Genomic DNA, 5659 nt, shown 5'->3' on the forward strand with positions numbered 1-5659 from the left:
TGCTGTGTGATCACCCAACCCTGAATACCTCTGGACTAATTGTGTTCTCTTTAACTCCTGTAATATTTTCTTGAGGCAACAGAGCGATGTAAAGGAACAAAATCACTCTTGACTCAGTCTGGTTATATTTCTTCTTCAAGACCTTCAATAAAGGATATTCTCTTCTTCCTGGATAAAATAATGTTGGAAAGAAATGTCAAAATTCTCCTTAATTCAATACTTATTCTAACTCATTAAACCGAAACAGAAAGATTTACTGAAATCAAGAGTTTGCTGTGACCTGTCAGGAAAACAGGAACTTCTGCAGCTCTGATTTTACCTCACTTTGTTCTATAACAAACACACACAGGTGAAAAATTATATATATACAAAAAAATTATAACATTCACTTCAAACAAACCAACTTCAAGAGTTTTTTTTAAAGACCAATATGACCATGCTATGTACTATTTACCAAGTCACAAGGCATGTGGAAACAAACAGTATATACAAATGTGAATTGATAAATTATTATAAAATGACAATAAAATCATTTGTATATATTTTAGATATATTTATAAAATCCATTAAAGTTCCACAAGTAGTGCAGGGTTATTTTTCATATTCTTGTAGTTTCACCTCACCAATGCTTTACACTGTATTGCATTTTATTTGTTTTTATTTTTGTATTATTTATTTTATATTGAACATTTTTATATTACTACATCTGGTTTTGGAATCCAAAACATGTTAACAGGCATTACATTTGAACTGTGTGCTTGTAGCATAGCATAAATTATCCAATCCTAAACAATATTCCATGCAAAACTGTTAAGCAATTTATTTACTATATATAACTTAGATTAAGGCAATAGTTTTGATATGTAACAGAAGTAAATTAGAATCCTTACCTTGTCTGTCCTCTTGCAGAAATACACACAAAATCTTGCAAACTTCAGTCTAAAGAACAGGGTCAGATAAGCGATCCAGAGAAATCTGTGGAATTAATTGTAGCTGTCTTAGAGAAATATCAGTGGAGTCACCATCACAGTTTTCCGGTCTGTGCTCCAGTAGCTGAGCTAAACCTGTTTATACGGACCCAATGGCAATTTCAGGACACATCTTGCTGTTCTGTTAAAGTGCCCTGTTCATTTTGCTGTCACTATAAAACATTGAGTAAATTTAAACATTGTATTACAGGTTTCTACTGGAAATGAAAAATGATGTGCCCTCCAATATTACTGTTTTATTGCATTAAACCAAGTCACATATTAGAACATTCCTAATCCACCTATAGCCTGCTGAGACAGAAAACTGACCTAAAACAGTCTGTCTAACCAAGACTCAGCTCTGCTCTGGGAGCGTTCCAGTAGAACTTACATTCCCAGAATGACCCGTGAGTCAAAAATGATTAGTTGGGTTTTATTAAAAGAGAATTAACAAAATAAATGTTAAAAAAGTCAGACCTGAGGATATCTGGATTCCAAACAGCAAGCTTAGTTTCACTCTTAGTTTCACCACAGAGTCTCGTTTCCTTGAATTCCTTTGCTGTGTTCTTTTGCCACTGCATTGTGGGCTTAAATAAGTGCACTCCTGTTATGTAAGATGCATGTCAACCAATCAGAAAATATTTTTATTTTGGAGATATTGGTGCTTTCTCCAGTAAATCACATGAGTTTCAGGAGGGGGGAGGGGGAGGGTGTCTGGACTCGTGTCAATGGAAATGCATGAGAATCAGTGATTTGAATAAAATGTTTCTAACTTTAGTCCAAACACATCTGTCTTTCTTCATCAAAACACTTAAGCGTGTGATTAGTTTCTGTGATTAGAGACGTGCAGGACTGGGAATGTTACTTTTAAAATGTTTCCCTACAGATTACAAAATATATGCTTTAAAATGTAGTTTTGTATTTCAAAAGTAGCATTGTATTTCATTAGATTACACAAGTTCTAACTACTTTATAATACTTAGGAATACTAATAAAGTGTGTAGAACAAAGGGACCACCAAACATATGTCACATACTCACGCCCCGAAATCCCAGCAGGCACAAAATGTCATAAAACGATATTTGGTTAGATTTAGGTTGCGACGTCGGGTGACCAAAATTCAATGTCAATCCAACGTCTAATAACAACGTTAATTTGACGTCCAATACCGACATCAGCTGACATTGATATTTTGTTGTTTTAAGGTTGTGTTGCAAATTAACCAAAATCCAACGTTGAGCCAACGTCTCAAACCAACGTCAATTTGACATCAAATACTGATATATCATAGTCCGGTATGGCAAACAAAACCCAACGTCATAATGGAAACGTCCACACAATGTCTAATTCAGCGAGGTTAAGTTAGTTTTGTTTTCGATATTCCTGACATATTCAGCAATTAACGACAATAACTCCAAAACAACTGGCCCTAAAAAAATCTAAAGAGTGTAACCGCCAAAAAGGGAAAAGCTGGGACATGACGTGACCCTTCGGCAGCAATGCACACATAGTCCTTCGCTCTGCTCACTTTGTCAGAAATTGTATATATCCTGTCAGTAAATTTTGAACCAATCTTTATTTAGCTCACTATGAGTACCCCAGCAGTCAAGGACAGCCGGAAAAGAGAGAGTGAACAATCGCTAATAAAGAAAAAATTTAAAGATTCCACCATCTCCAGAGAAGATCTCGGCGCTGCTATAGCTAACAGTATCAAGCTAGCGCTTAAAGAGCAACAAAGTACACTTGATTCGGTAGTGGCTTCGACTGTAAGAGAAGCGATAGACTCTGTACTGACCCCAGCACTCCGTGATCTACATTTGGATATACAAATGACCAACGATTCCGTAAAAGAGCTAAAAGCAGAAGTTGAAAAGCTAACCATCGCGGCGAAACAGACACGTGACCGGGTCAATTCCGTTCAAGCAGCCATACGTGAGGATAGGAGGACGGTTTCAAACTTAAGAAATCAGCTGGAGCAACTCACCGAAAAAATGACGGACATTGACGATAGGAGCAGTAGAAATAACGTACGACTGGTGGGGTTGCCGGAGGGAGCGGAGGGCTCCGATGCAGCGGGCTTCCTCAGAGCTAATCTTTCCAAGTGGATCCCTTCACTGAAAGGCCGGGACAATGTTTCATGTCACTGGCAGTATGGCATTGCTTTTGTCTCTCTTCAAGCAGACATAATCTTGGCATTGCGAGCACACAATGCATGTTCTGAATATCGTATCATTGAATGTGAATGGCCTAAATTCTCCTATTAAGTGTATCCGGATATTAGAATATCTGCACCGTAAATCGATTTCATATGCCCTGATACAAGAGTCTCATTAAAAACAATGCGATGTGGCACAAAACAAGTATTACAAACTGGCAGCCTTCTCTTGTGCTCCTAATAAAACTAAGGGGTGCGTATCTTAGTCGATAAGAAGTTACATTTAACTATTGAACATACCGGGAATGATGATGAAGGTTGATTTGTTTTTATACGCTGTAAAATACATAATGACAGGTTAGCAATGGTCTCCATTTACTGCCCGAATGAGGTAGATGGTGCATTTTTCACAAATATTTCTAATATATTACTTGAGCAGATTGATTGTCCTTTAGTGATGTGTGGTGATTTTAAATACTGTTTTAAATCATGCACTGGATAAATACAGCTAACCCATCCTCTAAGTTATTGAATAAATATATCACTGAACTTAATGTAATCGATCTTTGGAGAATCCAGAATACTACATCTAAGGACTTCACTTTTTTATTCTAAAAAGGGTGGGACGTCTGATGGAAGGATCTTTCGGATTTTGTAACAACACACCCTTATGGCACAACTTTAATTTTCTGTGTTGAAGTCGGCCATTTGTCCAGCCCTCTTGGTCTACATTGGGCAGAGACACATGCGGTGACTTGTATGATAACCAGGGAGTCTGCTCATTTCAAGAACTAGGAACTGGGTTTTGTTTGCCAGCATCATCATGTTTAGTCTTTTTTCAATTATGTCCTGCTCTCAAGGTCTATGGAGTTCCCTGGGCATTCCCTATTTCCTTTCATCCTGTGTGGGATTGGATCGCACCACCCTCTGGTCGGCCATCTGTTTCTTTCGTATATAGTGAACTTGGTGATCACACTGCAAGGTCTCTTTCTATTGAATCTATCTGGAATCGTGAATTAACAGATTTTGATTTGTCGGTCGACTGGGGGAGGGTGTGGTCTAATCTAATCTTAACTTCTAAAACTGCTCATCGTCCTATCCATTTCAAAGTCATCCATAGAGCGTACATAACTCCTTGCAGGAGGTTTGAAATGAAACTGCAATCGACCTATAACTGTCATATCTGTGGCACTGTATCAGCAGGTACTTTTCTCCACATGTTTTGGGAAGTTCCAATTGTTGTCAATCTATGGACTCATGTGAATTCCGTTTTGTTCCTTTTACTACAAATTGATATTGAAGTTGTTGATGGTGTGTCTGTTGTTCCCCCTTCCCTGTTGTTTGTTTGAGTGGATGTTGTTTTGTTGATTTAAAAAATAAAAAGTTGATCACAAAAAAAAAGGGAAAGGCTGATCATGTTTCACAGCCTTCTTTTTCATTATTTTCGCTCAATATAATAAGCACTGCCCTGCACAAGCTGAGATGGTCCACACTGCAGAACACCAGATCCAGGGGGTGTGGTCTCCACCCCTAAACCTACCAATCTCCACCCCCTAGATGTGGATCCAACCACGTCCCCTGGATCTTGTGTTCTGCAGTGAGGGGCTACTGGCACAAGCCGTCGCAATGTGCATTTAAGCCGGGCTCACACTACAGGATTTTTGGCTGGATTTTGCTGTTGCGGACAGATTTCCACAGTCTGCGACAAAAACCCCGGATCGTGACCAAATCGGTGCTTGTTGCGGTTGCCGAAGCTCGTTAAGTATGAGCAGGGGGCTGTTTCATAAAAGACGCTAAGAAAAGCGGGGATTAAAGTCCAAAACCTGACTTGAAATAACCTAACAAATCAATCAAGACTAAAGCGGTTCCATAAACGACAATTTAAGTTCACGCAATCTCACTAATTCGATCCAGGTTCAATGAGTCCAGATCATTTGATGTGCACGCTTATTCTTAAACAGCCCTTAATGTCGATCATGGATCAAATCGATCCACCATGGCAAACAGCGAATATTTGTACTGTTTAAAGCATTTGAGACATTGTGTTTTCCTTAGTGCATAACTGACATGTCACAGGTATATTTTTCATCAGTAAATGTTAGAAAGGCATGCAAATATATCCATTTTGCTGTCAGGAGTGAGCGAGGCTTCACGAGTGAACGAGCGCTGCTGCGTGCATGCGAGCTTAACAGACGGAACGCAATAGAATAATAGCGCAATAATTCTGAATAAAATATGCATTCTGCTAAAATATTTTTTGTTGGACATTAAATGTGACACAAGTAGAATTTTTATCCTACATGTAAGTGTATTTGTATCATAGCAGTAACTGTAAATCAAATGTAAGCTGTCTATTACTGCCCTACTATCTCAAATGAGTTAAATGTGTTCCTCTTATCAGTTAAAATGTAGTCTGATTTTCATTATTTATTTTCATTTTTAATTCAGTGGCTTTAACTTTTAATTTAGTGTTTTAAATGCTTTAAAAATTGATTTTAGATTGTAATGTTTTAATGTTCTGCTAATAACCATAAAA

The 5659-nt window shown here is 37.9% G+C and overlaps 1 long non-coding RNA gene across 1 annotated transcript; it reads right to left on the reverse strand.

The window, feature by feature from the left end:
• LOC107758442 (uncharacterized) lies at positions 1-916 on the reverse strand. Its single transcript, XR_001642027.1, has 3 exons — positions 891-916; positions 281-330; positions 1-168 (listed from the first exon to the last, which is right to left on the reverse strand). It is a non-coding gene; the product is annotated as an uncharacterized LOC107758442 (long non-coding RNA).
• Positions 917-5659: the final 4743 nt, after the last annotated feature.

The sequence above is a fragment of the Sinocyclocheilus rhinocerous genome, unplaced genomic scaffold (genome assembly GCF_001515625.1).
Source record: "Sinocyclocheilus rhinocerous isolate Xijiao unplaced genomic scaffold, SAMN03320098_v1.1 scaffold1213, whole genome shotgun sequence".
Classification (NCBI taxonomy): Eukaryota; Metazoa; Chordata; class Actinopteri; order Cypriniformes; family Cyprinidae; genus Sinocyclocheilus; species Sinocyclocheilus rhinocerous.